This window comes from Pseudophryne corroboree, chromosome 8 (genome assembly GCF_028390025.1).
Source record: "Pseudophryne corroboree isolate aPseCor3 chromosome 8, aPseCor3.hap2, whole genome shotgun sequence".
In the NCBI taxonomy this organism is placed as follows: domain Eukaryota; kingdom Metazoa; phylum Chordata; class Amphibia; order Anura; family Myobatrachidae; genus Pseudophryne; species Pseudophryne corroboree.
This window is the reverse complement of record NC_086451.1, coordinates 243,187,535-243,212,347: the sequence shown is the minus strand read 5'-3', so window position 1 is coordinate 243,212,347 and position 24,813 is coordinate 243,187,535. Positions and strand designations below refer to the sequence as shown.

General features: G+C 46.6%; 1 protein-coding gene across 5 annotated transcripts in view; it reads right to left on the bottom strand.

The window, feature by feature from the left end:
• LOC134947663 (mitochondrial ornithine transporter 1-like) overlaps positions 1-24,813 on the bottom strand; it is a 199,123-nt gene that overhangs the window by 84,052 nt on the left and 90,258 nt on the right. Inside the window, exon 2 of one of the 5 annotated variants that reach the window (XM_063935637.1) lies at positions 7,306-7,480. The exons of the other annotated variants lie outside the window; for them this stretch is intronic. The gene's annotated coding sequence lies outside the window, so the exon portion shown is untranslated. The remainder of the gene's footprint in view (positions 1-7,305; positions 7,481-24,813) is intronic. 5 annotated transcript variants of the gene reach the window in all.

Sequence of the window (24,813 nt, the reverse complement as noted above, 5' to 3'; positions counted from 1 at the left end):
GATAAATCCGAGCAGAAGCCGATTTACGGGCCTTCAACATAGTTTGAATGACTGCCTCAGAAAACCCTTTGGCCCTCAGTACGGAAGCTTCAAGAGCCACGCCGTCAAAGCCAGCCAGGCCAAATCCTGGTAGACACAAGGGCCCTGAACGAGGAGGTCTGGGCGCTGCGGAAGCAGAAGAGGACCCTGCAGGTCTGAGAACCAATGCCGTCTGGGCCACGCTGGAGCGATTAGAATTAGTATTCCTCCTTCTTGCTTGAACTTCCGAATTACCCTGGGCAGGAGTGACACCGGAGGGAACATACGGCAGTCGAAAGTTCCATGGAATTGCATATGCGTCCACGAATGCTGCTTGAGGATCCCTTGTCCTTGCTCCGAATACCGGAACCTTGTGATTGTGTCGAGACGCCATCAGGTCTACATCTGGCAGACCCCACTGTTCCACGAGGAGTTGAAAGACCTCCGGATGAAGGCTCCACTCTCCGGCGCGTACGTCCTGATGACTGAGGAAGTCTTCTTCCCAGTTCAGGACCCCTGGAATGAACACTGCCGATAGGGCTGGCAGATGGCGTTCCGCCCAATGAAGAATCTTTGACACTTCCATCATGGCTTTGCGGTTTCGGGTGCCACCTTGATGATTTATGTACGCCACCGTGGTGGCGTTGTCAGACTGTACTTGAACAGGCCTGTTCTGTACCAGAGGCAGGGCCAGTGTCAAGGCACTGAACACTGCCTGCAATTTCAGAATGTTTATCTGGAGGAGAGATTCCTTCCTGGTCCACCGACCCTGAAGAGAGTGTTGCTCGAACACCGCGCCCCAACCCCGCAGACTGGCATCAGTCGTCAGTTGGAGATCCAGAATGGATGACCTCTGCTCAGTTGTTGGTCCTGCAGCCACCAAGTCTGATCCAGTGAGGCAGGCAGTCCCACTCGGAGAGATTTAACCTCTGTAGAGTGCGGGAATGAAATTGAGCATACCCCACCATGTTGAAAGCCGACACCATGAGGCTTTGTACTTGCATCGCCGAGTGTATCGACACACATGGGCGAGAGTAGGCATCTTATCTTTTCCTGAAGTTTCAGGATCCTTCCGGGGACAAAAACAACCACTGGTTGTGGGTGTCCAACAGTGCTCCCAGGTGCACCATGCTCTGAGCAGGGACCAGGGAAGATTTCTTCCAGTTGATGAGCCACCCGTGGGCTTGCAGGATTTGGACCGACAGTTCCAGATGACGAAGGAGAACCTCTGGAGAATTCACCAGGATCAACAAGTCATCGAGATACGGCAGGATCCTATTACCCTGACGGCAGAGTAGGGCCGTCATGACCCTGGTGAAATCTCGAGGAGCCGAGGTCAGACCAAACGGCAAGGCCTGGAATTGAAAATGTAGGTTGACGATAGAAAACCGCAGGTATTGCTGATGCGACACAGCAATAGGTATATTCAGGTAAGCATCCTGTATGTCCAGGGATACCATGTAGTCCTTGGGCTCCAAGGCCAGAACAATAGAGCGAAGTGTTTCCATATGGAATTTGGAGACTTTCACAAACTTGTTCAAAGACTTGAGGTTGAGAATGGGCCGAGAAGATAAATTCAGTTTCGGGACTAGGAACAGCGTTGAATAGTACCCCCTGCCTCTCTGAGCCAGAGGCACTGGCACTACCACTCCTGTTTCCAGGAGGGATTGCACCACCAGTTGGAGAGTCCTTGCTTTCACTGGATCCGAAGGGACATTTGTTGAGCAAAACTGTTGAGGTGGGACGTTTCTTGAAAGAGATGGCGTATCCGTGAGTGACAACTTACCTTACCCAGGCGTCCGAAGTGGACTGTAGCCATATCTGAGCAAACCGTGGAAGTCAGCCTCCTACCCTGGGATCCCCCAGGGGGAGACCCGCCCAGTCATGCAGCAGGCACGTTTAGGTTTGGGCTTAGTGGATTAGAAAGTGCAAACCTGTTTCGGGTACGCATGACCCTTTGCTTTACCTGGAGGTCGAAAGGAACGAAATTAAGTACTCTTAGCCTTCAGGATCGAAGGAGTAGTATTAGGCAGACATGCGGTCTTAGCAGACGCAAAGTCAGCAACAATCTTGTTGAGATCTTCCCCAAAAAGAATGTTTTCCTTAAAAGGGATAACCTCCATGGTCTTTTTCAAGTACAGATCTACCGACCAGGACTGCAAGCAGAGGATCCGGCGAGCCAGAATAGACGTGGTAGACGCTTTGGCTGCTAGGATACCTGCATCTGATGCTGCCTCCTGAATATAATGAGAGGCTGTAACAATGTATGAAAGACATTGTGATATAGCCAAAACTTAATTAAAATAGGGCATGTGTCAAGTGTAGTAAAAACAAGCTAAAGTGGTGTCTGCCTACCAGTGCCCCGGACTGCCTAGGACTGTTTTTGGACTCTGTTCATTCCACAGGGAATTCTCGCCTTCCGGAGCCTTATGCAGGGTATCTTTCCCGGGTATACCTTGCATATTACACCTGCATCTCCGGCCACCATCTTGGTAGGATTCCCTATGTTATTCACTCTTGTTCAATTTAAGTGTCATGTTTTAAAAAAGTGTTTGTTTAAATTAAAACTTTAGCTTGTTTTTACTGCACTTGACACATGCCCTATTTTTAATTAAGTTTTGGCTATATCACAGTATCTCATGTGGATGTAAGCTGACTAGCGCCAAATAGGAGTGGTCTCCCTTTCTTGTACGCATCCGTTTCTGATTTGGGCCCAACAGGGGAGCCCTGTGACCACCCCCAGGCTAGCTACAGTCTATACCGCGCAGTATTCTACCTCAACCCCCCTTTTTTGAAAATTTTATGAAAGACATTGTTTTGCATTATAAGAAAATTAGACGGTAGTTCCGCTTCTACTTCCTGAACTCAGGCCTCTATAGCGTTAGCAGCCCAAAAGGCCGCAATAGTAGGCCTATGCACAGCTCCAGCCAGAGTGTAAATGGACTTCAAGCAACCCTCCACACGTTTATCTGTCGGTTCCTTCAGAGAGGTGACGGTAGTGACAGGCAGAGCAGATGACACCACCAGACGTGCGATGTAGGAGTCCACCAGCAGCGGTGTTTCCCAATTTTTGCTTAACTCTGCAGTGAGGGGATACCGAGCCAGCATTTTCTTAGACAGAGAGAATTTCTTTCCTGGATATTCCCAAGATTCCCGACGTATGTCAACTAAATGGTCAGAATGTGGTAAAACTAATTTAGTAACCTTCTGACGCTTAAATTTATCTGGTTTCTTAGAGGTAGCTGGGGGTTCATCATCATCATCATCAATTTGAAGAATCAGCCGTATAGCCTTCAAGAGGTCAGGAACATCCACTTGGGTCAGGGATTCCCCATCAGAAGCATCTGCGTCAGTGTCTGAGGGATCAGTGTATCACCATCTTCATCCGATGAAGTATCTGTAACATGAGTGGACTGTGAGGATGTAAGGGCCTGCTTAGAGGACACTTTGGCCTTAGGCAGGCGAGGGTTAGGATTCTGCTTGGCCAAAGACCGATTTAATCGCTGTAACTGAGAGGACAGAGCATCTGCCCATGGTGGATTTACAGCAGGGACAATATGTGGCTGTAATGGCACAGGAGGTCCTATAGGGGGCGCAAGTCTAGTTACCAGCGTAGTCAGTAAATTAGAGATTGTAGCCCACGGTGGGTCAGTAGCTACCCCCAACGTAGGAAACTGACTAAGGGGTACACAGCCCCAAGCACCTGAACCCTCAGTTGCAATATTTTCTTCAGAGACATCCGGGGCATGAACATTGCCAGACTGCCACCGAGCCCTCACCCCGACAAGCTTACATTATATGAAAGCGTTACTGTAGGATGGAATAGTACAATAAAAGCAGACAGAATACCTAACAAAAATCCCCCCGGATAGTGTGACTACAGACAGAGAACACACAGAGGATTTAAGAGGTATATGGTGACTGTAAAACACAGAGAAAATACCCAAAAAAGTATATCCTGTGAAAACCACTATATTATATGAAAACCCTGACGCACATAGCCCCCTTCAGGGTACAGAATATAGGGATAGCAGTAGATGTGAGATACACGGAATGGAAATCACACTTCAGCTATTAGCACACACACACACACACACACACACACACACACACACACACACACACACAGTCACATGTACAATGCAGAAAGTATCACAGATAACAATAAAACTGCACTGGACTAGCAATACTGTAGTAACTGCACTACACAAGTAAAGATAATTAGGTATAGCAATGCACAGTAAACACTGATTGTATATCACGGGGTACTTGTACTAAATAACCCTGACAAAGTGCACTTGTTCTTAACTATGTAGAATACTTAAAAGTCCTGTAAATGTACAGCGCTGATGATGCAGGCGGCTTTACAGAGGAGGCATTGCCCAGCAGTCCCAGATCAGCGCAGCTGTGTGTGTAGTGGCGCCCAAACGCTGACAGAGAGAGAGAGAGAGATGCAGCTCCAGGGCGGGAACATTAGCAGTAAATGGCGCCCTGGGGCTGGGGGAGGGGCTACAGGTCAGGGCCAGATGCCCTAGCTGGACTTCACCACCGGTACTGCAGGCCTTAAAGAAACGGACTTATGCAAAAATCCGACCTGTGCCCATGCTCTGGTGGTCTAGTGGGGTCCCTGCATGGCCACAGTGTCCACGCCAGCTCGTGCAATCCGCCTCCCAAGGGCCGCGGTTTGCAGCGGGTCCCGCCTGGGTGCCCCTTTTACCTCCTGCTTTAAGCGACTATGCGATCCCGGAGAGCAGCGGTGGTGTGTGTGTGCCCTTATGAGAGAACCGGAGCTTCCACTGTAGTTACCTGGCAACCACGGCGTGGGAGTGTAAAGCGCCGCTGGGAGGTGAGGAAACTGCAGCATGATGTGTCAGAAGGACACATAGCACTTTTAAGTGCCTATGCTGCGGCTCTGAAGTCTTCTTTCTTCACTTGAAAGCTCTTTTCAGGGCTGCCCAGTGCAGCCCTCCCTGTTGTTAGCCTGTACTGCAGGCATCAACTTACAAACTGAGCGCCTGTGCACGGAGGCGGCGCTGTGCATCTTGGGAACAGTCAAAGCTTTAAGCCTGTTGGAGCCTCGGATCAAAATCCAACTCTACACCCAGATGTTATCCCTATGGAACCCCAGTGTACCCCACTGCAGAAATAATTAAGATGATTTTCTATTACGTTGTCTCCCTCAGCAAGACTCCCACTCTCTCTTTAGTCTTATTATTCCACCTTTTGTTTTTCTTATTTCACTTATTACCTAAAAAATGTTTTGTCCCCTTTGCCCACTGACTGGGCCATTTTCTCCTCAGCTTGTGCCTGTGCACATCAGATTACCTTCTTAGTCTCCCTCTGTCTAACAAGACACACCTCCCTGTCTTTATTATTTTGCGTCTTCTTATATTTCCTGAAGCCCATTTTTTTTTTGCTTTCACAATACTTGCTACTTCTTTTGCAAACCACACTGGCTTTCTTTTCTTTGCGTTTTTCCTAACCCTTTTGATACGAAGCTCTGGTGCCTTTGGAATTGCACTTTTTAATACCTCTTCTGCACTACTTCCAAGTTCCTCCACTCTGACAAAGAATCACTTACACATTTCCCCATCCCTACAAAATGATGGATGGATGTTGACCATTGATGGATAACCCACCAATGGTCATCCCCAGTCTAGCGCTATTCACAGAGCGGGTTTCCATGGAGAAGTTAATTTCTTCTCCAGCAGCACCCCTGCTCCATACCTCCCAACTGTCCTGATTTTCGAGGGACAGTCCCGTTTTTGTGGGACTGTCCTGCGGAGGGGGCAGTTGGAAGGCTCCTATCACTTACCACTCTGCTTAGCAGAGCTGCGGTAATGCGTCTATTCACAGGAGGCAGAGGTAGAGAGGGCATGCTGGTAGCTCACAGAGCGCTGGGCATGCCACCATCAGTGAAATACGTGAATGTTTATGGTGCGCTATTAATAGCAGCTGGTATGGGGGCGGTAAGTCCCCCTAATACTAAAGGAAACAACAAAAAATTACCAGCGCTGGCTGTTATGGACCAAATGACAAGAATAAATAAATCTCTGAACGGTTTATAAAAAAAGAAAATATACATTTATTAAATAGACATATTAAAAGCAAATGCTAAAAGGTTTTGATAACCACATAGAACCTGCATATATTGATGTTATAGGGATATTCTGTCCATGCTGGCTAGGATTCACTCCAATAGGGATTTCACTGAAAAGTACCTCTTTAATCGGTTATTCGCATGTTCCGATGATATAGCAAAGGGTTGATCTCAGTGACCCATGTGCAGTATGTCCAACTTGTGGGGAATCACAGAGTGCATCCGGTTCCAGTTGTATCCACAGTGGGTTAAGCACCAAGGTTTAGTTTGCAAAATTGAGAGAGACCAAGTGGGCCAGCATAGGTAAGTAGATCCCAACAGGCAGGTAAGTATACAGCAGGCTCAACGCGTTTCGCTGGTGTCTCAGATCCAGCTTCCTCAGGAGCATGTATATAGTGGTTGTCAGGTAGGCCTTTTTATACCCTAGTACATAGGTTCTCAAACTCAGTCCTCAGGTCCCCACACGGTGCATGTTTTGCGGGTCTCCTGAAGACCGAGTTTGAGAACCTGTGCCCTAGTAAGTGATGTAATTAATCGCACCTGACACACAGTTTAACAAGTTAAAATAAACCGTTCAGAATAATACAATATTAATACCATAGAGAGTTCCTATAGGTCCCAATACTAGAAGATGTATATGAATTAGAATAAATAACTTAAGCAATAAATTTTATATATATTTATATGGGTATTCTATAGTGCATATGTCCGATCATGTAACAACTTAGGTTACGTGATCGCAGAATGCCCAATCACATCGAAAAGGATGGTTGCATCATTTATAGAGCGGTCACATGACAATTACCACGTGACCAAACCAGGCTTCTAACATAATGGAATCAGTATATTGTATCCGGTTATGTGGTTAGTATCACATGACCGAGTGTGTCAGCAGCTTTCCGGAGCGTCATATGGTAGGAGGTGTCTAATTTTGTTTTGGTCACGTGATTATCATCACGTGACCGCGCGCTCGCTCTCTAACCCCGGAAGGGCCGGTGGTCCGTAGAAACGCGGCACACCGAAGCGCTTCCGTTGCCATGGTGACACAATTCACATGTTAGGCCATCTTATATTCCAGATATATACTCGTAGTTATATATTATCTCTTGTTTGCAGGTGGTAAGTATAAACAAAGGGGCAGAAAAATAAAATAGATAAAACACAGCGTATGGCAGCGCTTCCATTACCATGATAACACACAAACCCATACGATGCTGAAGTTAGCTTCTTATTCGGCCAGCTTCTTATTCACTTCTTATTCAAGCTCTAGCTTCTTATTCACTTCTTATTCGAACTCCAGCTTCTTATTCAGATCATTCAGTTTTGCAAGGGTTAATGAGTCTTGGGTAACAAATTTGACACCTGAAATCAACAGAGGGTGGTCACTTACATATGACGCAGTTGTATTTTGCTTGGCCCAACGCTGTTTTGGGCATGAAATACACTGGCAAAGTGGGCACACACACCATATTTTGCCATTTTGAATAAGTAGCTGTAGTTTAGCAAGGGTTAACTAGTCTTGGGCCACAAATTTGACCCCCAAAAACAACAGAGGGTGGTCACTTACATATGACGCAGTTGTATTTTGCCTGGCCCAACGCTGTTTTTGGTCATGAAATATACTGGCAAAGTGGGCACACACACCATATTTTGCCATTTGAATAAGTAGCTGTAGTTAAGCAAGGGTTAACTAGTCTTGGGCCACAAATTTGACCCCCAAAAACAACAGAGGGTGGTCACTTACATATGACGCAGTTGTATTTTGACTGGCCCAACGCTGTTTTGGGCATGAAATACACTGGCAAAGTGGGCACACACACCATATTTTACCATTTTGAATAAGTAGCTGTAGTTTTGCAAGGGTTAACCAGTCTTGGGCCACAAATCTGACACCTGAAATCAACAGAGGGTGGTCACTTACATATGACGCAGTTGTATTTTGCTTGGCCCAACGCTGTTTTGGGCATGAAATACACTGGCAAAGTGGGCACACACACCATATTTTGCCATTTTGAATAAGTAGCTGTAGTTTTGCAAGGGTTAACTAGTCTTGGGCCACAAATTTGACCCCCAAAAACAACAGAGGGTGGTCACTTACATATGACGCAGTTGTATTTTGCCTGGCCCAACGCTGTTTTGGGCATGAAATACACTGGCAAAGTGGGCACACACACCATATTTTACCATTTTGAATAAGTAGCTGTAGTTTTGCAAGGGTTAACCAGTCTTGGGCCACAAATCTGACACCTGAAATCAACAGAGGGTGGTCACTTACATATGACGCAGTTGTATTTTGCTTGGCCCAACGCTGTTTTGGGCATGAAATACACTGGCAAAGTGGGCACACACACCATATTTTGCCATTTTGAATAAGTAGCTGTAGTTTAGCAAGGGTTAACCAGTCTTGGGCCAAATATTTGACCCCCAAAAACAACAGAGGGTGGTCACTTACATATGACGCAGTTGTATTTTGCCTGGCCCAACGCTGTTTTGGGCATGAAATACACTGGCAAAGTGGGCTCACATACCATATTTTGCCATTTTGAATAAGTAGCTGTAGTTTTGCAAGGGTTAGCCAGTCTTGGGCCACAAATCTGACACCTGAAATCAACAGAGGGTGGTCACTAACATATGACGCAGTTGTATTTTGCCTGGCCCAACGCTGTTTTGGGCATGAAATACAGTACACTGGCAAAGTGGGCACACACACCATATTTTGCCATTTTGAATAAGTAGCTGTAGTTTAGCAAGGGTTAACTAGTCTTGGGCCACAAATTTGACCCCCAAAAACAACAGAGGGTGGTCACTTACATATGACGCAGTTGTACTTTGACTGGCCCAACGCTGTTTTGGGCATGAAATACAGTACACTGGCAAAGTGGGCACACACACCATATTTTACCATTTTGAATAAGTAGCTGTAGTTTTGCAAGGGTTAACCAGTCTTGGGCCACAAATCTGACACCTGAAATCAACAGAGGGTGGTCACTTACATATGACGCAGTTGTATTTTGCTTGGCCCAACGCTGTTTTGGGCATGAAATACACTGGCAAAGTGGGCACACACACCATATTTTGCCATTTTGAATAAGTAGCTGTAGTTTAGCAAGGGTTAACTAGTCTTGGGCCAAAAATTTGACCCCCAAAAACAACAGAGGGTGGTCACTTACATATGACGCAGTTGTATTTTGACTGGCCCAACGCTGTTTTGGGCATGAAATACACTGGCAAAGTGGGCACACACACCATATTTTACCATTTTGAATAAGTAGCTGTAGTTTTGCAAGGGTTAACCAGTCTTGGGCCACAAATCTGACACCTGAAATCAACAGAGGGTGGTCACTTACATATGACTGCAATAATGAATAAGTAGCTGGGGAGGGTTAGTCAAGCCAGATGACCTTTCCTTAAAGCAACAGTCTAAGTTATCAATATTCACTATATATATATATTTAACATACTATCCCTTTAAACAAGGAAACTCATGAATTACACAGGTTCTGTGGCTGCTGACTTCAAGCCTGCATTTCACTTTGTTTTAATCAGCCACAGAACCTGTGCAATCTATGAGTTTCACAATTTATTTATTTTTCTGTAGCGGGGTACACTGCAGTGACGTGCGGTGGGGTGAGGCAGGTGAGGATGAGCCTTTCTGGTGCAGTTTTATTGTTTGTAATAATTTCTGCATTGTACCTGTGACTGTGTGTGCCAATAGCTGCTGTGTGGTTCTTATTCCATGTATCTCTCCCTATATTCTATACCCTGAGGGGGCTATGTAAGTCAGGATCATAAATATATATATATATATATATATATATATATATATATATATATATATAGAGAGAGAGAGAGAGAGAGAGAGAGAGAGAGAGAGAGAGAGAGAGAGAGAGAGAGAGAGAGAAAGAGAGAGAGTTTCACAGGAAATACTACATCGGTATCTTTTTCTGTCTATTTCAGTCACCATATACTGCTTAAATCCTCTGTTTGTGTTCTGCATCTGCAGTCACACTCCACAGGGGGTTTATGTTAGGGATGAGCGGGTTCGGTTCCTCGGAATCCGAACCCGCCCGAACTTCATGTTTTTTACACGGGGCCGAGCGACTCGGATCTTCCCGCCTTGCTCGGTTAACCCGAGCGCGCCCGAACGTCATCATCCCGCTGTCGGATTCTCGCGAGGCTCGGATTCTATCGCGAGACTCGGATTCTATAGAAGGAGCCGCGCGTCGCCGCCATTTTCACACGTGCATTGAGATTCATAGGGAGAGGACGTGGCTGGCGTCCTCTCCGTTTATAGAGAAGAGAGTGAGACAGTAGAGAGAGACACAGTAGTTATTTTGGGGAGCATTAGGAGGAGTACTAGTTACTTGCTGAAGTGATAGTGTGACTGTATATTATCTGACTTGTGGGGGAGACACTGACAGTGGGGAGCAGTTAGAGTCTGAGAGCAGGACTCAGGAGTACATATAACGTACAGTGCACACTTTTGCTGCCAGAGTGCCACACCTGCCATTGTGACCACACTGACCACCAGTATAATATATATTGTGATTGTCTGCTTAGGAGTACTACTTGCAAGTTGCTGATAGTGTGACCAGTGACCTGACCACCAGTCACCACCAGTTTAATATATATATATATATATATATATATATATATATATATAATTGTATATAATATATATATATATAATATTGTATACCACCTACCCGTGGTTTTTTTTTTTTTCTTCTTTATACATACTACTATAGTAGCTTACTGTAGCAGTCTGCGGTGCTGCTGAGCTGACTGTGTCCAGCAGGTCCATCATCAGTCATTACATAATAAATATATATACCTGTCCGGCTGCAGTACTAGTGATATTATATATATATATATATTGATTTCATCTCATTATCATCCAGTCTATATTAGCAGCAGACACAGTACGGTAGTCCACGGCTGTAGCTACCTCTGTGTCGGCAGTCGCTGGTCCATCCATAATTGTATACCTCCTACCCGTGATTTTTTTTTTTTCTTTCTTCTTCTTTATACATACTACTATAGTAGCTTACTGTAGCAGTCTGCGGTGCTGCTGAGCTGACAGTGTCCAGCAGGTCCGTCATCAGTCATTACATAATAAATATATATACCTGTCCGGCTGCAGTACTAGTGATATTATATATATATATATATATATTGATTTCATCTCATTATCATCCAGTCTATATTAGCAGCAGACACAGTACGGTAGTCCACGGCTGTAGCTACCTCTGTGTCGGCAGTCGCTCGTCCATCCATAAGTATACTAGTATCCATCCATCTCCATTGTTTACCTGAGGTGCCTTTTAGTTGTGCCTATTAAAATATGGAGAACAAAAATGTTGAGGTTCCAAAATTAGGGAAAGATCAAGATCCACTTCCACCTCGTGCTGAAGCTGCTGCCACTAGTCATGGCCGAGACGATGAAATGCCAGCAACGTCGTCTGCCAAGGCCGATGCCCAATGTCATAGTACAGAGCATGTAAAATCCAAAACACCAAATATCAGTAAAAAAAGGACTCCAAAATCTAAAATAAAATTGTCGGAGGAGAAGCGTAAACTTGCCAATATGCCATTTACCACACGGAGTGGCAAGGAACGGCTGAGGCCCTGGCCTATGTTCATGGCTAGTGGTTCAGCTTCACATGAGGATGGAAGCACTCAGCCTCTCGCTAGAAAACTGAAAAGACTCAAGCTGGCAAAAGCACCGCAAAGAACTGTGCATTCTTCCAAATCCCAAATCCACAAGGAGAGTCCAATTGTGTCGGTTGCGTTGCCTGACCTTCCCAACACTGGACGTGAAGAGCATGCGCCTTCCACCATTTGCACGCCACCTGCAAGTGCTGGAAGGAGCACCCGCAGTCCAGTTCCTGATAGTCAGATTGAAGATGTCAGTGTTGAAGTACACCAGGATGAGGAGGATATGGGTGTTGCTGGCGCTGGGGAGGAAATTGACAAGGAGGATTCTGATGGTGAGGTGGTTTGTTTAAGTCAGGCACCCGGGGAGACACCTGTTGTCCGTGGGAGGAATAGGGCCGTTGACATGCCTGGTGAAAATACCAAAAAAATCAGCTCTTCGGTGTGGAAGTATTTCACCAGAAATGCGGACAACATTTGTCAAGCCGTGTGTTGCCTTTGTCAAGCTGTAATAAGTAGGGGTAAGGACGTTAACCACCTCGGAACATCCTCCCTTATACGTCACCTGCAGCGCATTCATAATAAGTCAGTGACAAGTTCAAAAACTTTGGGCGACAGCGGAAGCAGTCCACTGACCAGTAAATCCCTTCCTCTTGTAACCAAGCTCACGCAAACCACCCCACCAACTCCCTCAGTGTCAATTTCCTCCTTCCCCAGGAATGCCAATAGTCCTGCATGCCATGTCACTGGCAATTCTGACGAGTCCTCTCCTGCCTGGGATTCCTCCGATGCATCCTTGCGTGTAATGCCTACTGCTGCTGGCGCTGCTGTTGTTGCTGCTGGGAGTCGATGGTCATCCCAGAGGGGAAGTCGTAAGCCCACTTTTACTACTTCCACCAAGCAATTGACTGTCCAACAGTCCTTTGCGAGGAAGATGAAATATCACAGCAGTCATCCTGTTGCAAAGCGGATAACTGAGGCCTTGACAACTATGTTGGTGTTAGACGTGCGTCCGGTATCCGCCGTTAGTTCACAGGGAACTAGACAATTTCTTGAGGCAGTGTGCCCCCGTTACCAAATACCATCTAGGTTCCACTTCTCTAGGCAGGCGATACCGAGAATGTACACGGACGTCAGAAAAAGACTCACCAGAGTCCTAAAAAATGCAGTTGTACCCAATGTCCACTTAACCACGGACATGTGGACAAGTGGAGCAGGGCAGGGTCAGGACTATATGACTGTGACAGCCCACTGGGTAGATGTATGGACTCCCGCCGCAAGAACAGCAGCGGCGGCACCAGTAGCAGCATCTCGCAAACGCCAACTCTTTCCTAGGCAGGCTACGCTTTGTATCACCGGTTTCCAGAATACGCACACAGCTGAAAACCTCTTACGGCAACTGAGGAAGATCATCGCGGAATGGCTTACCCCAATTGGACTCTCCTGTGGATTTGTGGCATCGGACAACGCCAGCAATATTGTGTGTGCATTAAATATGGGCAAATTCCAGCACGTCCCATGTTTTGCACATACCTTGAATTTGGTGGTGCAGAATTTTTTAAAAAACGACAGGGGCGTGCAAGAGATGCTGTCGGTGGCCAGAAGAATTGCGGGACACTTTCGGCGTACAGGCACCACGTACAGAAGACTGGAGCACCACCAAAAACGCCTGAACCTGCCCTGCCATCATCTGAAGCAAGAAGTGGTAACGAGGTGGAATTCAACCCTCTATATGCTTCAGAGGTTGGAGGAGCAGCAAAAGGCCATTCAAGCCTATACAATTGAGCACGATATAGGAGGTGGAATGTACCTGTCTCAAGCGCAGTGGAGAATGATTTCAACGTTGTGCAAGGTTCTGCAACCTTTTGAACTTGCCACACGTGAAGTCAGTTCAGACACTGCCAGCCTGAGTCTGGTCATTCCCCTCATCAGGCTTTTGCAGAAGAAGCTGGAGGCATTGAAGGAGGAGCTAAAAGGGAGCGATTCCGCTAGGCATGTGGGACTTGTGGATGGAGCCCTTAATTCGCTTAACAAGGATTCACGGGTGGTCAATCTGTTGAAATCAGAGCACTATATTTTGGCCACCGTGCTCGATCCTAGATTTAAAAACTTCCTTGGATCTCTCTTTCCGGCAGACACAAGTCTGCTGGGGTTCAAAGACCTGCTGGTGACAAAATTGTCAAGTCAAGCGGAACGCGACCTGTCAACATCTCCTCCTTCACATTCTCCCGCAACTGGGGGTGCGAGGAAAAGGCTCAGAATTCCGAGCCCACCCGCTGGCGGTGATGCAGGGCAGTCTGGAGCGAGTGCTGATGCTGACATCTGGTCCGGACTGAAGGACCTGACAACGATTACGGACATGTCGTCTACTGTCACTGCATATGATTCTCTCACCATTGAAAGAATGGTGGAGGATTATATGAGTGACCGCATCCAAGTAGGCACGTCAGACAGTCCGTACTTATACTGGCAGGAAAAAGAGGCAATTTGGAGGCCCTTGCACAAACTGGCTTTATTCTACCTAAGTTGCCCTCCCACAAGTGTGTACTCCGAAAGAGTGTTTAGTGCCGCCGCTCACCTTGTCAGCAATCTGCGTACGAGGTTACTTCCAGAAAATGTGGAGAAGATGATGTTCATTAAAATGAATTATAATCAATTCCTCCGTGAAGACATTGACCAGCAGCAATTGCCTCCACAAAGTACACAGGGAGCTGAGATGGTGGATTCCAGTGGGGACGAATTGATAATCTGTGAGGAGCGGGATGTACACGGTGATATATCGGAGGATGATGATGAGGTGGACATCTTGCCTCTGTAGAGCCAGTTTGTGCAAGGAGAGATTAATTGCTTCTTTTTCGGTGGGGGTCCAAACCAACCCGTCATTTCAGTCACAGTCGTGTGGCAGACCCTGTCACTGAAATGATGGGTTGGTTAAAGTGTGCATGTCCTGTTTATACAACATAAGGGTGGGTGGGAGGGCCCAAGGACAATTCCATCTTGCACCTCTTTTTTCTTTCATTTTTATTTGCGTCATGTGCTGTTTGGGGAGTGTTTTTTGGAAGGGCCATCCTGCGTGACACTGCAGTGCCACTCCTAGATGGGCCAGGTGTTTGTGTCGGCCACTAGGGTCGCTTAGCTTACTCACACAGCTACCTCATTGCGCCTCTTTTTTTCTTCTTTGCGTCATGTGCTGTTTGGGGAGTGTTTTTTGGAAGGGCCATCCTGCGTGACACTGCAGTGCCACTCCTAGATGGGCCAGGTGTTTGTGTCGGCCACTAGGGTCGCTTAGCTTACTCACACAGCTACCTCATTGCGCCTCTTTTTTTCTTCTTTGCGTCATGTGCTGTTTGGGGAGTGTTTTTTGGAAGGGCCATCCTGCGTGACACTGCAGTGCCACTCCTAGATGGGCCAGGTGTTTGTGTCGGCCACTAGGGTCGCTTATCTTACTCACACAGCTACCTCATTGCGCCTCTTTTTTTCTTCTTTGCGTCATGTGCTGTTTGGGGAGTGTTTTTTGGAAGGGCCATCCTGCGTGACACTGCAGTGCCACTCCTAGATGGGCCAGGTGTTTGTGTCGGCCACTAGGGTCGCTTAGCTTACTCACACAGCTACCTCATTGCGCCTCTTTTTTTCTTCTTGCGTCATGTGCTGTTTGGGGAGTGTTTTTTGGAAGGGCCATCCTGCGTGACACTGCAGTGACACTCCTAGATGGGCCAGGTGTTTGTGTCGGCCACTAGGGTCGCTTAGCTTACTCACACAGCTACCTCATTGCGCCTCTTTTTTTCTTCTTTGCGTCATGTGCTGTTTGGGGAGTGTTTTTTGGAAGGGCCATCCTGCGTGACACTGCAGTGCCACTCCTAGATGGGCCAGGTGTTTGTGTCGGCCACTAGGGTCGCTTATCTTACTCACACAGCTACCTCATTGCGCCTCTTTTTTTCTTCTTTGCGTCATGTGCTGTTTGGGGAGTGTTTTTTGGAAGGGCCATCCTGCGTGACACTGCAGTGCCACTCCTAGATGGGCCAGGTGTTTGTGTCGGCCACTAGGGTCGCTTAGCTTACTCACACAGCTACCTCATTGCGCCTCTTTTTTTCTTCTTTGCGTCATGTGCTGTTTGGGGAGTGTTTTTTGGAAGGGCCATCCTGCGTGACACTGCAGTGACACTCCTAGATGGGCCAGGTGTTTGTGTCGGCCACTAGGGTCGCTTAGCTTAGTCATCCAGCGACCTCGGTGCAAATTTTAGGACTAAAAATAATATTGTGAGGTGTGAGGTATTCAGAATAGACTGAAAATGAGTGGAAATTATGGTTTTTGAGGTTAATAATACTTTGGGATCAAAATGACCCCCAAATTCTATGATTTAAGCTGTTTTTTAGGGTTTTTTGAAAAAAACACCCGAATCCAAAACACACCCGAATCCGACAAAAAAAATTCGGTGAGGTTTTGCCAAAACGCGGTCGAACCCAAAACACGGCCGCGGAACCGAACCCAAAACCAAAACACAAAACCCGAAAAATTGCAAGTGCACATCCCTAGTTTATGTCAGGTAGTGCGTCTGGCTATGTTGTACTGTTACGCCCTAAGTCTACGTTTCTATATTATGTCTGCATCACAGGGCGAGAGATCCATGGCGAATCCTGCGTCATGCAGTGCTGACGCCGAGGATTTATCTAAGGAAAATATTCCAGCTGAGGGTCGAAGTACCGGGGGCTATGTACCCCTCAGTCAGCCTGTAGCACTGGTGGCTTACCAAGAACCACCTTGGACTGCCTTTTCTAATGTGCTGACTATGCTAATAACGAGACTTACGCCCCCTGTGGGACCTCCTGTGCCATTGCAGCCACATATTGTCCCTGCAGTTAATCCGCCTTGGGCAGATATGCTGTCAACTCATGTACAGCAATTAAATCGGTCTCTGGTTAAACAAAAACCTAACCCTCGCGCCCCCTAAGACCAAAGGGTAATCTAAGCGGACAATTACCTCCTCACAATCCACGCATGTTACGGATACTTCATCACATGAAGATGGCGTATACACTGACCCCACAGACACTGATGCAGATGCTTCTGATGGGTAATCTATTTCACAGGTGGATGTTCTTGACCTCCTTGAGGCTATCAGGCTGATTCTTTTGATGATGAATCTGCACCTCAAGATACGTCTAAGAAACCTGATAAGTTCAAACGTCAGAAGGTCACTAAATTAATTTTGCACCATTCTGACCATTAAGTTGACATACGTCAGGAATCCTGGGAGTCTCCAGGAAAGAAATTTGCCCTCTCTAAGAAAATGCTAGCTCATTATCCCCTCGCTGCAGAGTTAAGTATGAATTGGGAAACTCTGCCACCAGTGGACTTGCATGTCTGGTATGTGGATCCAGACTCTAAAAAGACCTTGGAGGTTATCCCTTTTAAGGGAGACATCCTTTTTGGGGAAGATTTGAACAAAATTGTTGCTGACTTAGCGTCTGCTACAACTGCATGTATGACGTGTACTAATCCTTCCGCTCCGAAGGCTAAAAGTACCACTTTTCATTCCTTTCTACCTCCAAGTAAAGCAAAGGGTCAGGCATACTGAAAACAGGCTTACACTTCTAAAACCTCTAAGCCCAAACCTAAACGTTCCTGGGTGGCCCGTCAGCCTGCTTCTAAACCAGAAAAGCCTGCTGCATGATGGGGTGGGCCTCCCCTTGGGGGATCCCAGGGTGGGAGGCCGACTTCTAAGGTTCGCACAGGTATGGTTACAGACCACTTCAAATGACTGGGTAAGGGAAGTCGTCACTCACGGATACGCTATCTCTTTCAAGAAATGTCCCCCTTGCCAGTTTTGCTTGACAAACATCCCCTCAGACCCGGTAAAAGCAAAAACTCTCCATTTGGTGGTACACTCCCTTCTGGACACAGGAGTGATAGTAACGGTGCCTCTGGCTCAGAGAGGCAGGGGGTACTATTCAACGTTGTTCCTAGTTCCGAAACCGAATGGATCCTCCCGACCTATTCTAAACCTCAATTCTTTGAACAATTTTGTGAAGGTTTCCAAGTTCCGTATGGAAACCCTTCACTCTATTGTTCTGGCTTTGGAGCCCATGGACTATATGGTATCTATGGACACACAGGAAACTTACCTACATATACCTATTGCCATATCGCATCAACAAAACCTGCGGTTTGCTATTGGCAACCTACATTATCAATTCCAGGCCTTACCTTTTTGCCTGACCACGGCTCCACAAATCTTCAACAAGGTCATGGCAGTTATGACTGCCCTACTCCGCTGTTAGGGTATCAGGATCCCAACAGGTCTGGACGATTTGTTTATCCTGGGAAACTCCCCAGAGGTTCTCCTCCGTCATCTGGAACTGACGGTCCAATTTCTGCAAGCCCACGGGAGGCTCATCAACTGGAAGAAATCCTCCCTGGTCCCTGCTCAAAGCATGGTGCACCTGGGGGCATTGTTGGACACACTCAACCAACGGTTGTTCTTGTCTCAGGAGGAGGTCCTGAAGCGTCAGGACAGTATACAATACTTCCTTTCTCGCCCACGAGTGTCGATACACTCGGCGATGCAAGTACTAGGCCTCATGGTGTCGGCTTTGGACATGGTGGAGTATGCTCAGTTTCACTCTCGCCCTCTGCAGAAGCTAATCCTTGCCAAGTGGGACTGCCTGCCTCACAGGATCAGATCTCGCATGATATCCTTGACTCCAGAGGTTCGTCTGTCACTGACCTGGTGGCTACAGGACCAACAATTGAGCAGGGGTCGTCCCTTCTGGATCTCCAACTGGGTCCTTCTGACGACGGATGCCAGTCTGCGGGGTTGGGGTGCAGTGTTGGAACTACATTCTCTTCAGGGTCGGTGGACCAGGTAGGAATCTCTCCTCCCAATAAATATTCTGGAGTTGCGGGCAGTGTTCAATGCTCTGAAACTTGCCCTGACTCTGGTGCAGAACAGGCCTTTTCAAGTACAATTGGACAATGCTACCACGGTGGCGTACATAAACCATCAAGGCGGCACTCGAAGCCGCATGGCAATGTTGGAAGTGTCAAAGATCCTTCACTGGGCGGAACGCCATCTGCCAGCCCTATCGGCAGTGTTCATTCTGGGGGTCCTCAACTGGAAAGTGGACTTCCTCGGTCGTCAGGACATACACGCCAGAGAGTGGAGCCTTCATCCTGAAGTATTTCAACTCCTAGTAGACAAGTGGGGTCTACCAGATGTAGACCTGATTGCGTCTCGACACAATGACAAGGTTACGGTCTTCGGAGCAAGAATAAGGGATCCTCAAGCAGCGTTCGTAGACACACTGGCAATTCCATGGAACTTTCGGCTGCCGTACGTGTTCCCTCCGGTGTCACTCCTGCCCAGGGTAATAAGGAAGTTCAAGCAAAAAGGAGGAATCCTACTTCTACTCGCTCCAGCATGTCCCAGAGTACATTGCTTCTCAGACCTACAGGGTCTCTCGATAGAGCGTCCTCTTCTACTTCCACAATGCCCAGACCTCCTAGTTCAGGGCCCCTGTGTCTACCAGGATTTGTCCTGTCTGGCTTTGACAGCGTGGCTCTTGAAGCTTCCGTCCTGAGTGCCAAAGTTTTTTCTGAGGTGGTCATTCAAACGATGTTGAAAGCCTGTAAACCAGCTTCGGCTCGGATTTATTATAGAGTCTGGAATTCTTACTTCACCTGGTCTGCGGCTAAGAATTATGATGCATACAAGTTCAGTACTGCAAAACTATTGGCTTTCCTGCAACAGGGCCTGGACTTAGGCCTTCGTCTGGCCTCCCTCAATGTTTATATTTCAGCCTTGTCGATATGGATTCAGAGAAAAATTGCGTCTCTGCCTGACGTTCATACTTTCACTCAGGGTGTTCTAAGGATTCAACCTCCCTATGTTCCTCCTGTGGCACCTTGGGATTTGTCTGTTGTTCTAGATGCCCTGCATGAGGCTACGTTTGAACCTCTTAAGTCTGTGGACCTTAAGTGGCTTACGCTTAAGGTTTTGTTTTTGCTGGCTATTGCCTCTGCTAGACGGGTTTCGGACTTGGGTGCCTTGTCATGTTGGTCACACTTTCTGATTTTTCACTGTGACCGTGCGATTCTTAGAACTCGCCCTGGTTATTTACCTAAGGTAGTGTCATCATTCCACCTTAGCTAAGAGATTGTGGTTCCGGCCTTTATCTCTCCTGATTTGTCCTCCAAAGAGCGTGTGGCCGGAGAGACTAGCCAGCCACACGTGTAATGGCGTCTGCGGCACTGAAGGGGTTAACCCTCGTGCCCGGCGCCATGTTACGGACTGTTTAAAAGTTTGTTTAATGATGTGTTTTACTTTTAACATGTCATATGTAGTGCTCTGTGCACCATTGCAGGAAGGCATGTTTAACTGTATCTATTTTATATTCAAGACAGGCTTGGTGTATATTTAAAGGAAAAATGCAGTTACTATAGCTGTCTGAATAAGCAACTCTTATCCTCTGGAAATAGGAAGTGGCATGCTAAGGGCCCTGTCCTAGCAGTGAGGTGTGAAGGACAATACCTTTTGATGTGTAAGTTCCTTAGAGAGAGATACTAATCACTGGGTCTATGGGCTTGGAATCTGTTTCATGTAGGGGATGTAATTGATATACGATCCGTGAATGGCAGATAAAGGAAGGAAGACCGTTTGTTTGTATTGTAGCTATTCCTGTTGTAATCTTAAACACTGGGATTGCCTGCAGATGGGAATGACCAGACACATTTGTATTTTGAAGATATGTGATAAATTTATCAATAGTGAATGTTAATCTGATACCAAACGTTGTCTGGGTGACAGGAAGGAGGATATTGTTTATTGCACTTATATTCTTGTAAAATGTAATTTATTGGTATTTTGTAAAATAACCTGATTGGTTGGAGAAGACAGGGAGGACTTACCCCCCTGTGATACTGTGTGGAAAACTGACATAAAAAGGAGACCTGCGTGCCTCCAGAGTTGTGTATTGTAACATCTTCTTCTGCTGAAAACATCTAATTGTAAGCTGTTGCCCCTAGCAATAGGGAAGAGCCTTTTTAAAGGTTATCATTGAGCAATAAACATCTTTGCCTCAAGAAGACTGCTTCATCTTGTGACCAACAGGGTTAGGCCAAACCTAGCCCCGTCCTCCGGCTGTCCAGGGAAGCACCTAGCGTCTCCAAGCTCCGCCTTCCGCCAGCTACCGGTAGAGGCCTAGCAAGTGGCTAGTGGGGATTCGTCAGCACCACACAGCTGTGGTAAGGCAGTGCGTCGGCACATACATAGCAGAACCGTGGTTCCAAACGTCACGGTAGGTTAGGAGTTTGGTGGTGGCAGCAAGAACCCGCCCACAACGCAGTGGGTGGAGTCAGTAACAGGCGGTTACTGATGGTAAGCGGGAATCCCCTATGTGGTCAGGCCTCGTGCGGCTTGACCTTCCATTCTGTGCGCAGTCGACGGGACGCGGCAAGCGGCGAGTGCTTCCGTACGGTACCGTCCTGTCACAGAGCGGTATTTGGATGTGGTACGGGCTCTCTGTATCTACGTGAAGAGAACCGCTTCCATTAGGAGATCGGATTCTCTATTTGTTCTTTTTGGTTTTCATAAACCGTGGCTGGCCTGCTAATAAGCAGAACTTGGCCAGATGGATTAGAATGGTGATTGCACAAGCTTATGTACAGGCTGGTCTTCCAGCTCCTGCAACTATCAAGGCCCATTCTACTTGGGCTGTTGGACCTTCTTGGGCGGCCTGCCGTGGCTCCTCCCTCGAAAAATTGTGCAAGGCGGCTACGTGGTCCTAAGTGAACACGTTCATTAGGTTCTATGCCTTTGATTATTCCGCCTCCCTTGATGCTTCCTTTGGACGCGAGTTTCTTGTGCCCGCTACATTGCATCCCCACCCATGAGGAACTGCTTTAGGACATCCCCGATGTTATTCCCTGTGGAATACTAGTGTACCCAGCTGCAGAAAAGGAGATTTATGGAAAGAACTTATCCTTTGTTAAATCTCTTTCTGCGAGGTACACTGGATTCCACAGGGCACCCACCCTGACACACTTTGCTTCTTTGGGTTTGTATGGCATTAGCCGCTGGTACCTTCTCCTGTTGTGAGAATGTGGGTCTGTGTGGCTACTAACTGTTGTCGTATCTTTTACCTGCTACTGCATTGGAGTGGTTAACAAAACTGAGCTCCTGTGCATGCAGGCGGGGTTATAGAGGAGGCAGTGCAAGGCATCCTGGGAACAGTCAAAGCTTTAGCCTATTGGTGCCTCGGATCAATATCCAACTCTACACCCCAATGTTATTCCCTGCGGAATCCAGTGTACCTCGCAGAAAGAGATTTAACAAAGTTAAGTTCTGAAAATAAATCTCCTTATTATCAGATTCTTATATAGCGCAGCAAATTCCGTTGAACTGTACAATTGTAAACAACTGTGAAAAAACAAAACTGGGTAAAAACAGACAGATATAAGGTAGGAAAAATGTACAAACAAAGACTAGTTAACCCTTGCAAAACTACAGCTACTTATTCAAAATGGTAAAATATGGTGTGTGTGCCCACTTTGCCAGTGTATTTCATGCCCAAAACAGCGTTGGGCCAAGCAAAATACAACTGCGTCATATGTAAGTGACCACCCTCTGTTGATTTCAGGTGTCAGATTTGTGGCCCAAGACTGGTTAACCCTTGCAAAACTACAGCTACTTATTCAAAATGGCAAAATATGGTGTGTGTGCCCAGTTTGCAAGTGTATTTCATGCCCAAAACAACGTTGGGCCAAGCAAAATACAACTGCGTCATATGTAAGTGACCACCCTCTGTTGTTTTTGGTGGTCAAATGTGTGGCCCAAGACTAGTTACCCCTTGCTAAACTACAGCTACTTATTCAAAATGGTAAAATATGGTGTGTGTGTGCCCACTTTGCCAGTGTATTTCATGCCCAAAACAGCGTTGGGCCAGGAAAAATACAAGTGGGTCACATGCAAGTGACCACCCTCTGTTGTTTTTTGGGGTCAAATTTGTGGCCCAAGACTAGTTAACCCTTGCTAAACTACAGCTACTTATTCAAAATGGTAAATTATGGTGTTTGTGCCCACTTTGCTAGTGTATTTCATGCCCAAAACAGCGTTGGGCCAGGAAAAATACAAGTGGGTCACATGCAAGTGACCACCCTCTGTTGTTCTTGGGGGTCAAATGTGTGGCCCAAGACTGTTTAACCCTTTCAAAACTACAGCTACTTATTCAAAATGGTAAAATATGGTGCGTGTGCCCACTTTGCCAGTGTATTTCATGCCCAAAACAGCGTTGGGCCAGGCAAAATACAAGTGGGTCACATGCAAGTGACCACCCTCTGTTGTTTTTGGGGGTCAAATTTGTGGCCCAAGACTAGTTAACCCTTGCTAAACTACAGCTACTTATTCAAAATGGTAAAATATGGTGTGTGTGCCCACTTTGCCAGTGTATTTCATGCCCAAAACAGCGTTGGGCCAAGCAAAATACAACTGCGTCATATGTAAGTGACCACCCTCTGTTGATTTCAGGTGTCAGATTTGTGGCCCAAGACTGGTTAACCCTTGCAAAACTACAGCTACTTATTCAAAATGGTAAAATATGGTGTGTGTGCCCACTTTGCCAGTGTATTTCATGCCAAAAACAGCGTTGGGCCAGGCAAAATACAACTGCGTCATATGTAAGTGACCACCCTCTGTTGTTTTTGGTGGTCAAATTTGTGGCCCAAGACTATTTAACCCTTGCTAAACTACAGCTACTTATTCAAAATGGTAAAATATGGTGTGTGTGCCCACTTTGCCAGTATATTTCATGCCCAAAACAGCGTTGGGCCAGGCAAAATACAACTGCGTCATATGTAAGTGACCACCCTCTGTTGTTTTTGGGGGTCAAATTTGGGGCCCAAGACTAGTTAACCCTTGCTAAACTACAGCTACTTATTCAAAATGGCAAAATATGATGTGTGTGCCCACTTTGCCAGTGTATTTCATGGCCAAAACAGCGTTGGGCCAGGCAAAATACAACTGCGTCATATGTAAGTGACCACCCTCTGTTGATTTCAGGTGTCAGATTTGTGGCCCAAGACTGGTTAACCCTTGCAAAACTACAGCTACTTATTCAAAATGGCAAAATATGGTGTGTGTGCCCACTTTGCCAGTGTATTTCATGCCCAAAACAATGTTGGGCAAAGCAAAATACAACTGCGTCATATGTAAGTGACTACCCTCTGTTGATTTCAGGTGTCAGATTTGTGGCCCAAGACTGGTTAACCCTTGCAAAACTACAGCTACTTATTCAAAATGGTAAAATATGGTGTGTGTGCCCACTTTGCCAGTGTATTTCATGCCCAAAACAGCGTTGGGCCAAGCAAAATACAACTGCGTCATATGTAAGTGACCACCCTCTGTTGATTTCAGGTGTCAGATTTGTGGCCCAAGACTGGTTAACCCTTGCAAAACTACAGCTACTTATTCAAAATGGTAAAATATGGTGTGTGTGCCCACTTTGCCAGTGTATTTCATGCCCAAAACAGCGTTGGGCCAGGCAAAATACAACTGCGTCATATGTAAGTGACCACCCTCTGTTGTTTTTGGGGGTCAAATTTGTGGCCCAAGACTAGTTAACCCTTGCTAAACTACAGCTACTTATTCAAAATGGTAAAATATGGTGTGTGTGCCCACTTTGCCAGTGTATTTCATGCCCAAAACAGCGTTGGGCCAGGCAAAATACAACTGCGTCATATGTAAGTGACCACCCTCTGTTGTTTTTGGGGGTCAAATTTGTGGCCCAAGACTAGTTAACCCTTGCTAAACTACAGCTACTTATTCAAAATGGCAAAATATGGTGTGTGTGCCCACTTTGCCAGTGTATTTCATGCCCAAAACAGCGTTGGGCCAAGCAAAATACAACTGCGTCATATGTTAGTGACAACCCTCTGTTGATTTCAGGTGTCAGATTTGTGGCCCAAGACTGGTTAACCCTTGCAAAACTACAGCTACTTATTCAAAATGGCAAAATATGGTGTGTGTGCCCACTTTGCCAGTGTATTTC